Raw genomic sequence first — 15,491 nt, 5'->3', positions numbered from 1 at the left:
AACACACACAGTAGGGCGGCACTGAGTGCACACCGTAGGGCAAAGCAGTCTTGGCTGGGCGGGAGTGGGTGGGGAGGCCCCAGAGCCTGGGCAGTGTGCAGGGAAAGCCATGCCAGCCCTGCAGGTGTGGATGTGGGTGGAGGCAGCCAGGGCCAGGTCCTTGGCGCTGAGATGCAGGTGACCACAGAGAGAGCAACCAGTCAGCAGTGCCGGCCAGCCTCTTGCCCTATGATGCGACACGTCTGCCCAAAGCAAGGGGGGAGGTGTGTCTGGCCTTAGTCTCAGAGGTCCAGCCCATGGGGGCCAGCTCGGCCACTTCTGGAAGAGCTGCTTGACCAAGCAGAGGGAACTCCAGCAGCAAGACACTGGCTCCCAGAAGCACAGCCCTAAGGGACCAGCTCCCCAAGCCAGGGCCCTCCTGGAGTTCCACCACTGCCCGGGTCCAGCAGTGCACCCTTGGTGCACTGACCCACTGGCAGAGCCTCATGACCCAGCCACCTCCCAGGGCCTCTCAAGCTCGGCTGCATGGGGACAGGTCTTCAATATGGGAGCCTCGAGACTCCAGGCCCAGCTGCAAAGACGGAATGTGGCTCAGAGGAAGAGCACCCCTGGGTTCTACCCCATCCCTCGCAGGGGTATGGAAGAGGAGAAAGTCTTGCCAGATGCAGCCCCCCCAATCTTAGACTTCCCAGCTTTCAGAATCAAGAGTCTAATAAACCTCTATTGCTTATAATGTACCCAGTCTCTGGTATTCTGTTAGAGCAGTAGAAAGTGGACCAAGACAGCTCTCTCCATGGCCATCAGAGGACTTACAGACAGTAACATTTTTTTTTAAATCAAAGGTTTAAAGAAACTGGAACATTTCACTCACCACACTGTAATGCAGAGATGCCAGCTCTCACCAAGACATACTCCGCACAGAGGAGTCTGCATGCAGGGGAAAGGATGGGAGAGAATCTGACTCTCAAACTCAGTGAGTTCAGGCTCAGTGAGATGAAATGGGACCAAGAGCAAAGGGAATTCGGAGAGTGATCTCTGATTACATTACAATGAGAATATCAGTAAATAGAAACTATCAAAACCACCAAAAATTGTGGAGTAAAAATTACAGTAATTGAAATGAAAAAATTACTAGTGGGGTTCAACCACAGATTTGAACAGGCAAAAGAAAGGATATATCTGAAGATCAGGAGGTTCAGAGCATTCATCCCGAGGAACAGAAAAGAAAAATATATGGGGCTGGGGATGTGGCTCAAGTGGTAGCGCGCTCCCCTGGCATGCATGCGGCCCGGGTTCGATCCTCAGCACCACATACCAACAAAGATGTTGTGTCCGCCGAGAACTAAAAAATAAATATTAAATTCTCTCTCAAAAAAAAAATATATATATATATAATATATATGGACACCATCAAACAGACCAGCATATGCCTCAGAGAAAGCACGAGTACTTGAAGTTATTTTTGAAATATAATATTAAGCATTTATTAATAATAAACATTCAAAAATAACGACTGAAAACCTCCTAACTCCAATGAAAGACGTGATTGTGTCTGTCCAAGAAGATCCTAGAGTGGGAACCAAAAGACAAGAGTTTTGAAAGTACCAAGCAAGAGAAGTGAGTTACTGTGTACAGGGACCCTTGATGTGATTTGGAGCTGATTTCTCCTCAGAAGCAAGACCAGAGAGCAGGGGGGTGACACAGTGAAGTGTACCCAGCCCCGGATCTTTCCAGTGAAGGAGGAGGCCTCCAGACAGGTGCAGCTGGAGGAGGGCAGCGCCCACAGCCCTGTCTTCCCACAAGGAGGACCTCAGGGTCCCGCTGGAATGGGAGGACAGGGGACTGCACAGCTAAGTGCCACAGCCAGTGCCGCCAGGTGGTGGTGCCCACCTGTGATGCAGCCACTTCAGAGGCTGAGGCCAGAAGGGGGTGTCGCGCCGCCCTGCCCCAAAACAAAACCATCAACAGGGCCGGGCTGAGGCTCGGTGGTGGAACACCGGGGTCCGGTCCCTAGTACCAGAAAAAACCATCCAGGTTAACATCAAGGTGTGCCCTGGGGTCAGCGTGAAGGCCAGATGTCTATTGGGGAGCAGCATTTTCATATTCTCAAAATTGTTAGTAGTACTTCAGCTGGGTGGTTAGTAAGATGTGAACTATCATCCCCAAGATGACCACAAAGAACTCAAGTAAAAATATAATACAGAAATGGAAAGAAGGGAGAAAAGATTGTAAAAATCAAGTATATAAAAAGGGCCATTGTGAAATATTTAGAAACAAAATATCTATGAGACCTGCAGGAAACAAATAGCTTAGTATAAGAAGTCACTCTTTCCTCACCAATACTTACTCTAAATGGAAGCCCATTAAACTCTCATTAAAAATCAGAGGTCAGGGGCTGGGGCTCAGCGGCAGAGCGCTTGTCTAGCACATGCAAGGCCCTGGGTTCGATCCTCAGCACCACATATAAATGAGTAAAATAAAGGTTTATCAACAAATTAAAAAATAAATAAAAGATATTGTGTCTAGCTACAATTAAAAAAAAAGAATCAGAGGTCAATGTCATGGATTTTAAAAGGAGCCACCTCTATGCTATCTACCAAAGGGTGACTTTAGATATAGACACAATAAGGTAGGAGAAGAGTGGGAAATTACATTCCGTAAAAACCACGGCCCAAGCCCGGCGCAGTGGCCACGCCTGTAATCCCAGTGGCTCTGGAGGCTGAGGCAGGAGGATAGAAAGTTCAAAACCTCAGGGGCACGAAGCAACTCAGTGAGACCTGTTTCTAAATAAAATACAGAATAGGGCTGGGGTGTGGCTCAGGGGTTGAGTGCCCCTGAGTTCGATCCCCAGTGACCCGGGCTGGGGTGCAGTTCCGGCAGAGAGCTGCCCGGCCTGCAGGAAGCTGGGTGGATGCCTCACGCACCCACGTAGACACAGGCAGGAACAGAAAGGGCTGGGCTGGCGCCACGTCACTTGCCAGGCAAAATCGACGCTAAGTCAAAACAGTTGGCAAGAGATGGACAGGCTTCATAGACTGGTGAGTGCTCCCATTCATCTAGACGATAGCCATTACACACACCTAGGAACAGGTCCCCCAGAGTGACAGTCTGGGACATTAATACTGCGCGTGTGTTTTTCAGTGCTGGGGTTTAAGCCCCAGGCCTCGTGTGTGCTGGACCAGCACTGTGCTTCGTCCCCAGCCATTTTACTTTTTTCTTTTTTCAGGGGGGAGGGGGGCACTGGGAATTAACCCAGGGCCACTCAACCATTGAGCCACATCACCAGCACTTTTTATATCCTATTTAGGGACAGGGTCTAGCCTAGTTGCTTAGGGTCTCTCTAAGTTGCTGAGGCTGGCTCTGAATTTGTGATCCTTCTACCTTAGCCTCCCGAGCCACTAGGATTACCAGTGTGTGCCATTGTGCTTGGCCCTTTTTACTTTTTATTTATTTTTTATATTTTTAGTTATAAATGGACACAATACCCTCAATTTATTTTCTTTTTAATTTTTTTTTTTTTTACGTCGAGCTGAGGATTGAACCCAGGGCCTCATATGTGCTAGACAAGCGCTCTACCGCTGAGCCACAACCACAGCGCCCTTTACTTTTTATTTTGAGGTAGGTACTAAGCTGCTGAGGCTGGCCTTGAACTTGCCAACCTCCCACCTCAGCCTCCCGAGTCACAGAGATTACTTACAGGTATGAGCCATCACACCCAGCACAAAGTGTCTTTTCCAATTACGGTGAAACTAGAAATCCATAAAAGAAAGAAAACTGGAAAATTCACAAATACGTGGTAATTGAAAAGCACTCTCAAACAACCAATGAGTCAAAGAAGAAAATCAGAAAATACCTTAAAATGAGTGGAATATCAATCATAGAGTGGGATGTGGCTCAGTGGCAGAGCACTTGCCTAGTGTGCACAAAGCCCTGGGTTTGACCCCAATATAGTGCGCGTATACACACACACACACACACACACACACACCCTACATATAAAAGGCACAGTGACGGCCACCTGTAATCCCAGTCACTCAGGAGGCTGAGGCAGTAGGATCACAAGTTCAAGGCCAGCCTCAGCAACTTAGCAAGATCCTGAATAAGAAATAAAGGGGGCTTGGGATGCAGCTCAATGGTGGAGCATCCCCAGGTTCAATTCCCAGTATGAAGAAGGAAGAAAAAGAAACAATCTTCTCGCCCCCCGCAGAAAGTCGAAGAGATGGGAATACTTCCAGCTAATTCTACCCAGACCTGATACTCAACCAGACAACGATGCCAGGAAGAAAGATCCAGACCAACCCCTGCCACGCTGGGCTCACCACCTTAAAGGAGCACGCAGCAGGACTCTGGTGTCGGTCACTGGACAGCAAGACTAACAGCATAAAGGGAAAGCCACACCGTGGGGATGGCAACAGCCTTTGTAATAACCCCTCCCTCCCGCAGCAAAACCGTCACTAGGAGGGCACGGGAAGGGGCCTCGTCACTGTGGTGGGGCCCACGTGGGAGGAGCCGCCGCTGACATCATGCTCAGTAAGGAAGGAGGAGAGTCCCCTGAGGACCAGGTGAGGAAGCTCTTGGGCCCGTTATTAGGCAAGAAGAAAGAGCGGATCCTCCCTGGAGGGCGTGGTCTCACAGGAAGAAGTCTAGCAAGTCCACCAAGACCCTATGGCTTCAACAAAGTACCAGCCCACAGAACCAGAACACCAAATCCAGTGTCTGTCTACACACGAGTGATGAGTAATCTAGAAGCAAGTTAAGAAAACAATTCCATCCAAAGTAGTGTCCCCCAAAAGCTCATGGGGCCAATGCAAAAGAGGTGGGAGGTGACGTGATTGGGTCAATGAGTGCACTGATGCCTGACAGGGATTGGCGGGGGTGTGGCTGGGGAGTGACCCCTGGGGTGTGAGCTCTCTGCTTCCTGGGGCCCTTCTGCACCACACTCTTCCACCATGACACTCTGCCCTGCTTCAGGCCCTGAGGAATGGAGTGGTCCTCTGTGGACGGAGACCTCTGAAACCATGAACTCCAAATAAACCTTTCCTCCTCTCTCGTTCTTTAACGTCCTTGGGTCACAGCAGAAATCGGTGTCACAAGTGGGGTCATCACAGTGACTGACCTGACCGTGTGCTACAGAAGCTTCTCAACGTTTTGGAATGTGTGGGAAGAGTTTTTGAAAACTTTATGGAGATGCAAGCTGGAAAGATCTTAGATGGTTGTAAGTGGAGCTTCAAGGGCGGTTCTGGTGGGAGCTCCGAAGTCCAGAATACCCAGAGGACTGCAGAGGGAGACAGGGCTCATGAGGTCTTAGAGGGAAGAGAGGGCTGGACAATGGGGACTGGGCTAGAGGCACCCACCGGGTCATGTTCTGGCTAAGCAGCTGTCTACATGTCGCCCATGTCCTGAGACTTTCTGCGGGAGTCTGAATTGAAGGTGATGGATTCCTAATCTGGCAGAGAAAATGTCCAGACAGCACAGCATGTGTGCAGTGGCATGGACATTGCTGGCAGCTTTTAGCCAGGGATACTGTGACGTTTGGCAGCAGAAAACTCTTAAAAACCTGCACTTTGGCCAGAAAACTGTGAGTAAAACTGGGGCTAAGGAAAGTATGGTTATAGCCATTAAAGACATGCTCAAGACTTTTCCCATAGGCCACGGGCGGGCAGACGGCTTAGGGCCTCTCAGCCCTGGCAAGACCACACCCGTCCCAGGCTCCAGGGGTACAACTAAAAATTCCTTTGAGAAGAGACCTGTGGGGCACGCTGCTTGCACAGGGGGTGCCTAGAAAGTTGTTTCACCGTGCTCAGTCACCGTGCTCAGTCACCGGGCTCAGTCACCAGTGCTCAGTCACCGTGCTCAGTCACCAGTGCTCAGTCACCGTGCTCATCACCGTGCTCAGTCACCAGTGCTCAGTCACCGTGCTCAGTCACCGTGCTCATCACCAGTGCTCAGTCACCGTGCTCAGTCACCGTGCTCAGTCACCAGTGCTCAGTCACCGGGCTCAGTCACCAGTGCTCAGTCACCAGTGCTCAGTCACCAGTGCTCAGTCACCGTGCTCAGTCACCGTGCTCAGTCACCAGTGCTCAGTCACCGGGCTCAGTCACCAGTGCTCAGTCACCAGTGCTCAGTCACCGTGCTCAGTCACCGTGCTCATCACCAGTGCTCAGTCACTGTGCTCAGTCACCAGTGCTCAGTCACCGTGCTCAGTCACCAGTGCTCAGTCACCGTGCTCAGTCACCAGTGCTCAGTCACTGTGCTCAGTCACCAGTGCTCAGTCACCGTGCTCAGTCACCAGTGCTCAGTCACCGGGCTCAGTCACCGTGCTCAGTCACCAGTGCTCAGTCACCGTGCTCAGTCACCGTGCTCATCACCAGTGCTCAGTCACTGTGCTCAGTCACCAGTGCTCAGTCACCGTGCTCAGTCACCGTGCTCAGTCACCAGTGCTCAGTCACCGTGCTCAGTCACCAGTGCTCAGTCACTGTGCTCAGTCACCAGTGCTCAGTCACCAGTGCTCATCACCAGTGCTCAGTCACCAGTGCTCAGTCACCGTGCTCAGTCACCGTGCTCAGTCACCAGTGCTCAGTCACCAGTGCTCAGTCACCGTGCTCAGTCACCGTGCTCAGTCACCAGTGTTCAGTCACCGTGCTCAGTCACCGTGCTCAGTCACCAGTGCTCAGTCACCGGGCTCAGTCACCGGGCTCAGTCACCGTGCTCAGTCACCAGTGCTCAGTCACCGTGCTCAGTCACCGTGCTCAGTCACCAGTGCTCAGTCACTGTGCTCAGTCACCAGTGCTCAGTCACCGGGCTCAGTCACCAGTGCTCAGTCACCAGTGCTCAGTCACCGTGCTCAGTCACCAGTGCTCATCACCAGTGCTCAGTCACCGTGCTCAGTCACCAGTGCTCAGTCACCATGCTCAGTCACCGTGCTCAGTCACCAGTGCTCAGTCACCAGTGCTCAGTCACCGTGCTCAGTCACCAGTGCTCAGTCACCGTGCTCAGTCACCGTGCTCAGTCACCAGTGCTCAGTCACCGTGCTCAGTCACCGTGCTCAGTCACCAGTGCTCAGTCACCATGCTCAGTCACCGTGCTCAGTCACCGGGCTCAGTCACCGTGCTCAGTCACCAGTGCTCAGTCACCGTGCTCAGTCACCAGTGCTCAGTCACCGTGCTCAGTCACCGGGCTCAGTCACCAGTGCTCAGTCACCGGGCTCAGTCACCAGTGCTCAGTCACCGTGCTCATCACCAGTGCTCAGTCACCGTGCTCAGTCACCGTGCTCAGTCACCAGTGCTCAGTCACCGTGCTCAGTCACCAGTGCTCAGTCACCGTGCTCAGTCACCGGGCTCAGTCACCGGGCTCAGTCACCAGTGCTCAGTCACCGGGCTCAGTCACCGGGCTCAGTCACCGGGCTCAGTCACCAGTGCTCAGTCACCGTGCTCAGTCACCAGTGCTCAGTCACCGTGCTCAGTCACCAGTGCTCAGTCACCAGTGCTCAGTCACCGTGCTCAGTCACCAGTGCTCAGTCACCGTGCTCAGTCACCAGTGCTCAGTCACCAGTGCTCAGTCACCGGGCTCAGTCACCAGTGCTCAGTCACCGTGCTCAGTCACCAGTGCTCAGTCACCAGTGCTCAGTCACCGTGCTCAGTCACCGGGCTCAGTCACCGGGCTCAGTCACCAGTGCTCAGTCACCGGGCTCAGTCACCGTGCTCAGTCACCGGGCTCAGTCACCGGGCTCAGTCACCAGTGCTCAGTCACCGTGCTCAGTCACCGGGCTCAGTCACCAGTGCTCAGTCACCGTGCTCAGTCACCAGTGCTCAGTCACTGTGCTCAGTCACCAGTGCTCAGTCACCGTGCTCATCACCAGTGCTCAGTCACCGTGCTCAGTCACCAGTGCTCAGTCACCAGTGCTCAATCACCGTGCTCAGTCACCGTGCTCAGTCACCGGGCTCAGTCACCAGTGCTCAGTCACCAGTGCTCAGTCACCGTGCTCAGTCACCGTGCTCAGTCACCGTGCTCAGTCACCGTGCTCAGTCACCAGTGCTCAGTCACCGTGCTCAGTCACCGGGCTCAGTCACCGGGCTCAGTCACCAGTGCTCAGTCACCGGGCTCAGTCACCGGGCTCAGTCACCGGGCTCAGTCACCGGGCTCAGTCACCAGTGCTCAGTCACCGTGCTCAGTCACCAGTGCTCAGTCACCGTGCTCAGTCACCAGTGCTCAGTCACCAGTGCTCAGTCACCGTGCTCAGTCACCAGTGCTCAGTCACCGTGCTCAGTCACCAGTGCTCAGTCACCAGTGCTCAGTCACCAGTGCTCAGTCACCGGGCTCAGTCACCAGTGCTCAGTCACCGTGCTCAGTCACCAGTGCTCAGTCACCAGTGCTCAGTCACCGTGCTCAGTCACCGGGCTCAGTCACCGGGCTCAGTCACCAGTGCTCAGTCACCGGGCTCAGTCACCGTGCTCAGTCACCGGGCTCAGTCACCGGGCTCAGTCACCAGTGCTCAGTCACCAGTGCTCAGTCACCGTGCTCAGTCACCAGTGCTCAGTCACCGTGCTCAGTCACCAGTGCTCAGTCACTGTGCTCAGTCACCAGTGCTCAGTCACCGTGCTCATCACCAGTGCTCAGTCACCGTGCTCAGTCACCAGTGCTCAGTCACCATGCTCAATCACCGTGCTCAGTCACCGTGCTCAGTCACCAGTGCTCAGTCACTGTGCTCAGTCACCAGTGCTCAGTCACCGTGCTCATCACCAGTGCTCATCACCAGTGCTCAGTCACCGTGCTCAGTCACCAGTGCTCAATCACCGTGCTCAGTCACCGTGCTCAGTCACCGGGCTCAGTCACCAGTGCTCAGTCACCAGTGCTCAGTCACCGTGCTCAGTCACCGTGCTCAGTCACCGTGCTCAGTCACCGTGCTCAGTCACCGTGCTCAGTCACCAGACCCGCAAGGCTGCCGCAACCAGGGTCCCTGAGGCTCGGCTGCTGCTGGAGATGGTAGCAGACTGGGCCTCACCACGTGGTGCTGTTCTGCTGGAAGGCGGGGAGGCCGGCCAAGTGCTGAGGGTCAGAGTCCCGTGGGGAGCCCTGAGGACAGAGCCTGGAGTGTGAGGAGGGAGGTGAAGAAATGCCAGGAACGGGGGACCTTGTCCTGGGAAAGCCGCAGGCATCCAGCAGAGACAAGCCAACAGGAACCACTGGGGCTGCCCCAGAGGGGCCACAGGGACAGCTACACAAGCCCTCGGGAGAGGACGTCTCCAGGCCGTGTCCCCCAGGTGCTGGACACGGAGCGAGGACTTGTTGCCCAGCGGGTTCTGGTCTTGCTTTGCTCCCAGTCCTTCTTTTGATGGGATGGAAATGTTCACTCTGTGTCTTTTTTTTTCTTTTTTTTGAGGTGGGGGATGAGGCATTGAACCCAGGGGTGCTTAACCACTGAGCCACATCCACAGCCCTTTTGTGTTTTATTTAGAGACAGGGTCTTGCTGAGTTGCTTAGGGCCTCGCTAGGTGGCTGAGCCTGGCCTCAAATTTGTGATCCTCCTGCTTCAGCCTCCTGAGCTGCTGGGATCACAGGCGTCCACCACGGCACCCAGCTGAAGGGACCACTTCACACCCCATAAGACAGCTCCACTCTTCACACAGCAGGAGGTCAGCACCGAGGACAGGGAGGATCCCTACCCTCCTGCTGGCCGGGGATCTGCTGTGGAAACCACCGGTGCCTTGGAAGACCCCCACGTGGAGTCAATTCCAGGCCTGCGGGGGTGGAAGCCAGACAGGCACGGCGCTCACAGCATGGACCTTCGTCATAGCCCCGCGCCCACCACAGACGCGCAGGCAGCACGGTCCTCTGCACAGGGCAGCCCCAGCCACAGAAGGGCACGAGGTTCTGGCACCTGCCGGGAGGATGGCTGATTCCAAAGAGAGCGTTACCAGGGGCGCAGAGGGTCGTTCGGTGATGAAACAAGTGTCCATGGACCCAAAGGTACAGCCTCCCTGCTCCTAGGCCACTCTATCAGAACTCCAGTCATAGGGAACAGAACTGTAGGTGTGAGGGAGAAGCAGACATTCTTCTGGGTCATAAAAGCAGTCTCAGTAAGTTAAAAATGATTTACCTTAAATATTTTCACTCAATTGAATAAAGCAAAAAGTTGTCTGGAATAGCCTCGAATAGTTAGAAACCACATACGCTTTTGAATAACCCTGAGTCAAAGAGGAAATCAAAAGATTTTTTTTTTTAAAGAGAGAGGGGGAGGGGGAGAGAGAGAGAGAATTTTTTTTTTTTTTTAAGAAAGAAACCTAAGTTTAGAAACACGATTTCTGTTGGATTTTAGCTTCTTAATATTTTTTTTTAAAGAGAGAGTGAGAGAGGAGAGAGAGTGAGAGAGAGAATTTTTAATATTTATTTTTTAGTTCTCGGCCGACACAGCATCTTTGTTGGTATGTGGTGCTGAGGATCGAACCCGGGCCGCACGCATGCCAGGCGAGCGCGCTACCGCTTGAGCCACATCCCCAGCCCATGAGCCACATCCCCAGCCCAAGAGAGAGAGAATTTTAATATTTTATTTTTTAGTTTTCGGCGGACACAACATCTTTGTTTGTATGTGGTGGTGCTGAGGATCGAACCCAGGCCGCACGCATGCCAGGCGAGCGCACTACCACTGAGCCACATCTCCAGCCCCGAAATCAAAAGATTTTTGAAAGTGTCTCAGTCAGGCACTGTGGCGCACACCTCAGCTCAGGAGGCTGAGGCAGGAGGCTGGCAAGTTCAAAGCCAGCCTCAGCAAAAGCCAGGCGCTAAGCAGCTCAGTGAGACCCTGTCTCTAAATAAAATACAAAATAGGGATGGGGACGTGGCTCAAGTGTCGAGTGCCACTGAGTTCAATCCCTGGAACCCCCCCCAAAAAAAGAAAAAAGAAGATGTCTTGAGATGAATGGAAATTAAAACAAAAACATGACACACCAAAACTTGTGGGATACAGCTAAAGCACATTTGGGAATTTTGTAGCACTAAAGGCCCATATAGAAAAAGAAGTATCTCAAATTAAGGAACACAAATTCTCCCTTAGGAAACTGAAAAGAAGAAAAAATGAGCCCAAAGTAAGCAGAAGAAAGGGGGTATTCTAGGTCAGAGAGAAAAGCCATCACATGAAGGACAGAAAAACACCAGGAAAACCACAAAACCTCGAAATGTGTCTTGGAGAAGGTAAGTGATTCATGATTCTTCAATCAGGCTGAACTGGGAAGAAGAGAAGATAGGAGGACGGTCAGTACGGGAGGTCATGAACGACTCAAAGGATGGGGAGCGCGGAGGGGCGGTCGCTCCATCCCCCAAAAGCTACCCAGCCCAGCGAGGAAGAAACAGAAACCCAAGTACCCTGCATCTGCCAAAGGAAAGACAGGTGCAGTTCAGACCCTCCCAGAGAGACGCCAGGCGGGCTGCAGTCCAGCAGGCACTCAGGAGAAGTGCTGCCCAGGCCCCCGGCTCCTCCAGCCCGCCAGAGCTGGGCAGCTTGGGGTCTCCGCTGACAGCGCTCCTGGTGGGACTCCCCCACCTGCAGGGGCCACCTTCTTGCCATGTGCCTGCTGGGTGGACGGAGAGCAAAGCCTGCCCTTGTCCATTGTCGTTTTGAGATGGGATCTGGCTGTGCTGCCCAGGCTGCTGGCCGTGCGCCCCCAGGCCGGGCCGCCCTCCTGCGTCAGCTGTGCTGGCCCGCCCTGCGAGTGCGTGCACAGGCACCGGGGCCCTGGCCCTGCTTCCGTTTTCTGGGTACGCATCCTCAAACAGAGCTGCTAGGAGGACAGTCAGGGAAGGTCCTGGGCTGGACTCCCCACCTCTCCGGGGCCTGCAGACTGTGCCGCCCAGCAGCGGCCCCCTTCACACCCCCTTTTCTTTGGGGCCTGGAATTAAACCCGAGGGGGTCTACTACTGAGCCGTGACCCCAGTCCTCCCGTGTTTCATTTTGAAAGAGGGTCATTACATTGCGCAGGCTGGCCTGGGACTCTGGATCCTCCCGCCTCAGCCTGCCAAGTAGCTGGGGCCACAAACAAGTGCCGCTGTGCCCGGCTTATTCCTCTTCTTATAAGGACATCAATCCCTTCAGACTGGGGCCTACCCTGACCTTGTTATCTTAGTATCTCCTTATAAACCCTGCCTCCAGATATGGTCATGTCGGGAGTTAGAGTTCCAACATGCAAATTTGGAAAGGACACAATTTACTTCACAGTAAGGAAACAATGGCAACCCTATGAGGCCAGCATTACCATGACACCGAGACCTGACAGATTCTGTTATCATTGTCACCATCATCATCAGTAGGGTCATGTTTCACTACAGGGTGCTCCACACTGAGCCAACCTCCAGCACTTTTTATGTTTTATTATGAGACAGGGCCTCACTAAGTTTCCCAGGCTGACCTCGAACTTGCAGTCTTCCTGCCTCAGACTTCCAAGTCACTGGAATTACAGGCATGTGCCACTGAACAGAGCTCAAGTGGAAATTGATATTTAAAAAGCAAACTCAGGGGCTGGGATGTGGCTCAAGCGGTAGCGCGCTCGCCTGGCATGCGTGCGGCCCGGGTTCGATCCTCAGCACCACATACCAACAAAGATGTTGTGTCCGCCAAGAACTAAAAAATAAATACTGAAAAAATCTCTCTCTCTCTCTCTCTCTCCTCTCTCACTCTCTCTTTAAAAAAAAAAAAAAAAAAAAGCAAACTCAGTTGGATTTTGAAGCCAGTCAGGGCAATACAGTGAAACCCATCTCAAAGGGAAAAAAAAAATTGCAACACCATTTACAATAGCATAAAAATTTAAGAACTAGCTGGGCACCATGGCACAGGCCTCTAATCCCAGCTACTGGGGAGGCTGAGGCAGGAGGATTGCAAGTTCAAGGTCAGCCTCAGCAACCTAGAGAGGCCCTGTTCATAATAAACTAAAGGGCTGGAGATGTAGCCCAGAGGGAGGGCACCCTGGGTACCACACGAGCACCAGAAAAGAAAAGGGAAAAAGAAGCAAGATGTCAATATGGGCACAGCCCCGATTAAAATGCCCCCCTCCACAGCTGCGGCCTCTGGAGAGGCACAGGGGACCCTCTACTGCCCCCCAGCGGTGCACTCCCCGTCCCGGCCACGCGGATGGACACCTGTGCCCACAGGCCCACCTGACGTCAGCGTCCAGCCTGTGGACTGGGTGGGCGGCCTTTGTGGGCCTGCGCAGGGGCACACACAGCGCAGTGTTAACTGCACCCCTGACAGCCCACAAGCCCAAGCCATCGGACCCCTGCAGGCCAAGCGTGTGGCCTCTCATGAGAAGGGGCTGGCCAGCACAGCCCCAGCCCAGCACGGGCTGACACAGTTCCAGGTCCCCACCTCCTCCGGGGAGGCGAGGGGCAGGCACTGAGGCTTTGCTGGTGGCCAGTCTGCCAGGGGACCAGCGATGGCGGGCTGGCGTGTACCCCCAGCCACAGCTCCAAGCAGAAAGCGCTTCCACTGCGGCGGTGAAGGTCTGCACGCGGCCCAGTGGGTCCTGCAGACCCTAGCAAACCGTAGCGCGCTGAGTGCAAGTGCCTTGGGTCTGGAGCGGGAGGAGCTGCACACGCGTGCCCCTGTCCCCAGGTCCAAGAGTGAAGGAGCCTGAGCGTGCTGGGCAGGAAGGACAGGCCGAGCCCCCGGGAGGAAGGAGGGAGGACGAGGACCAGGAGCCGAGCGCAGCTTCAGCGAGGGTTAAGCTGAGGAATTAGGGGTACCGCTCACGCGCCCACACACACGCCCACACACACACGCCCCCACACGCGCCCACACACATGCCTACACACACACTGAAGCACATGCTCACACACATGCTCACACACTTACACACGGACACATGCTTACACATGCTCATACACACTTTCACATGCTCATAAACGCTTACACACATGCCCATACGTGCATACACACTTACACTCATGCTCCTACACACATGCTCACACACACTCACACAAATACTCATGATCATACACACACACACACATGCTCACACACTCTTACACACACTGAAGCACATGCTTACACACATGCTCACATTCTCACACACTTACACATGCTCACTCACACACATGCTTACACAAGGCCCACACACTCAAGCACACATGCTTATACACTTACACATGCTCAAACACACACACATTCACACACTCACACATGCACCCACACCCACAAACTCACATGCTCACACACTCATACACTCACACATGCTTATACACACGCTGACACAATACTCACACATGCTTACACATGCACCCACACACGCTCACTCACATATGCTCACAGGCTCACACACTCACACATGCTTACACACACATTCACACAAGCTCATACATGCCACACACTCATGCTCACACACATGCTCACACATGCTTATACACACATGCACCCACATTCACACACATGTCCCACATGCTCCCACACTCACACATGCACATGCTCACACACATGCTCAAACACACATGCTCACACATGCTCACTCTCTCACACACATGCACACTCCCATTCTCACACACATGCACACTCACACCCACACTCACCCATGCTCACACACACTCATGCACCCACGCTCACACAGTTCACACACACATGCTCACAGACTTGCTCACTTGCTCACACACATGCTCACGCATGCTTATGCTCACACACAATCACAAATTTACAATCACAAACACGTTCACATGTGGTCATACACACACTCACGCACCCTCACACACAAGCTCACACACTCTTGCTCACAAACTCATACAATCATGTTCACGCATACTAGCTCACACACATGCTCACACATTCATACACATGCTCATATACTTACACATGCTCCACACACATGCAGTCACACACACATGTCCACAAACTTACTCACACATACACATACATACATGCTCATATACACTCAAACACACAAACACACACTAGCTTGTTCACACACAGGCTCACACACACTCCTCACACTCACATGATTACACTCAATACACTCATATACACAGCTCACACACTCACATGCACTCTCACACATGCTCACACTCACACATTTGCTCACACACATGCTCACAAGCTCACACACACACTTGCTCACACAAACTCACAGAAACACATGTTCACACACATTCTTACACATGCTCACATGATTACACATGCTCACACACACACAAACTTCCTCACACACTCGCTCACACACATACACACATGCTCACACTCATTCACACATGCTCATACACTAGCTTGTTCACACACACATAGGCTACACACACATGATCACAATGCACTCACATATACACGCTCACATGCTCACATGCACTTTCACACACATTCACACACACGCTCACACACAAACACGCCCACACACACACTAACACACTGAAACTCATACTGTCTCACACAGATACACATGCCCATACACCAACACAATTCACCCACATTCACATGCTCATACACATTTACACACACTGAAGTACAATCACACACATGCTCACATACACTC

This window comes from Urocitellus parryii, chromosome 7, assembly GCF_045843805.1.
Source record: "Urocitellus parryii isolate mUroPar1 chromosome 7, mUroPar1.hap1, whole genome shotgun sequence".
In the NCBI taxonomy this organism is placed as follows: domain Eukaryota; kingdom Metazoa; phylum Chordata; class Mammalia; order Rodentia; family Sciuridae; genus Urocitellus; species Urocitellus parryii.
The sequence above is the reverse complement of the archived record's forward strand: the minus strand, read 5'-3'. Positions refer to the sequence as shown.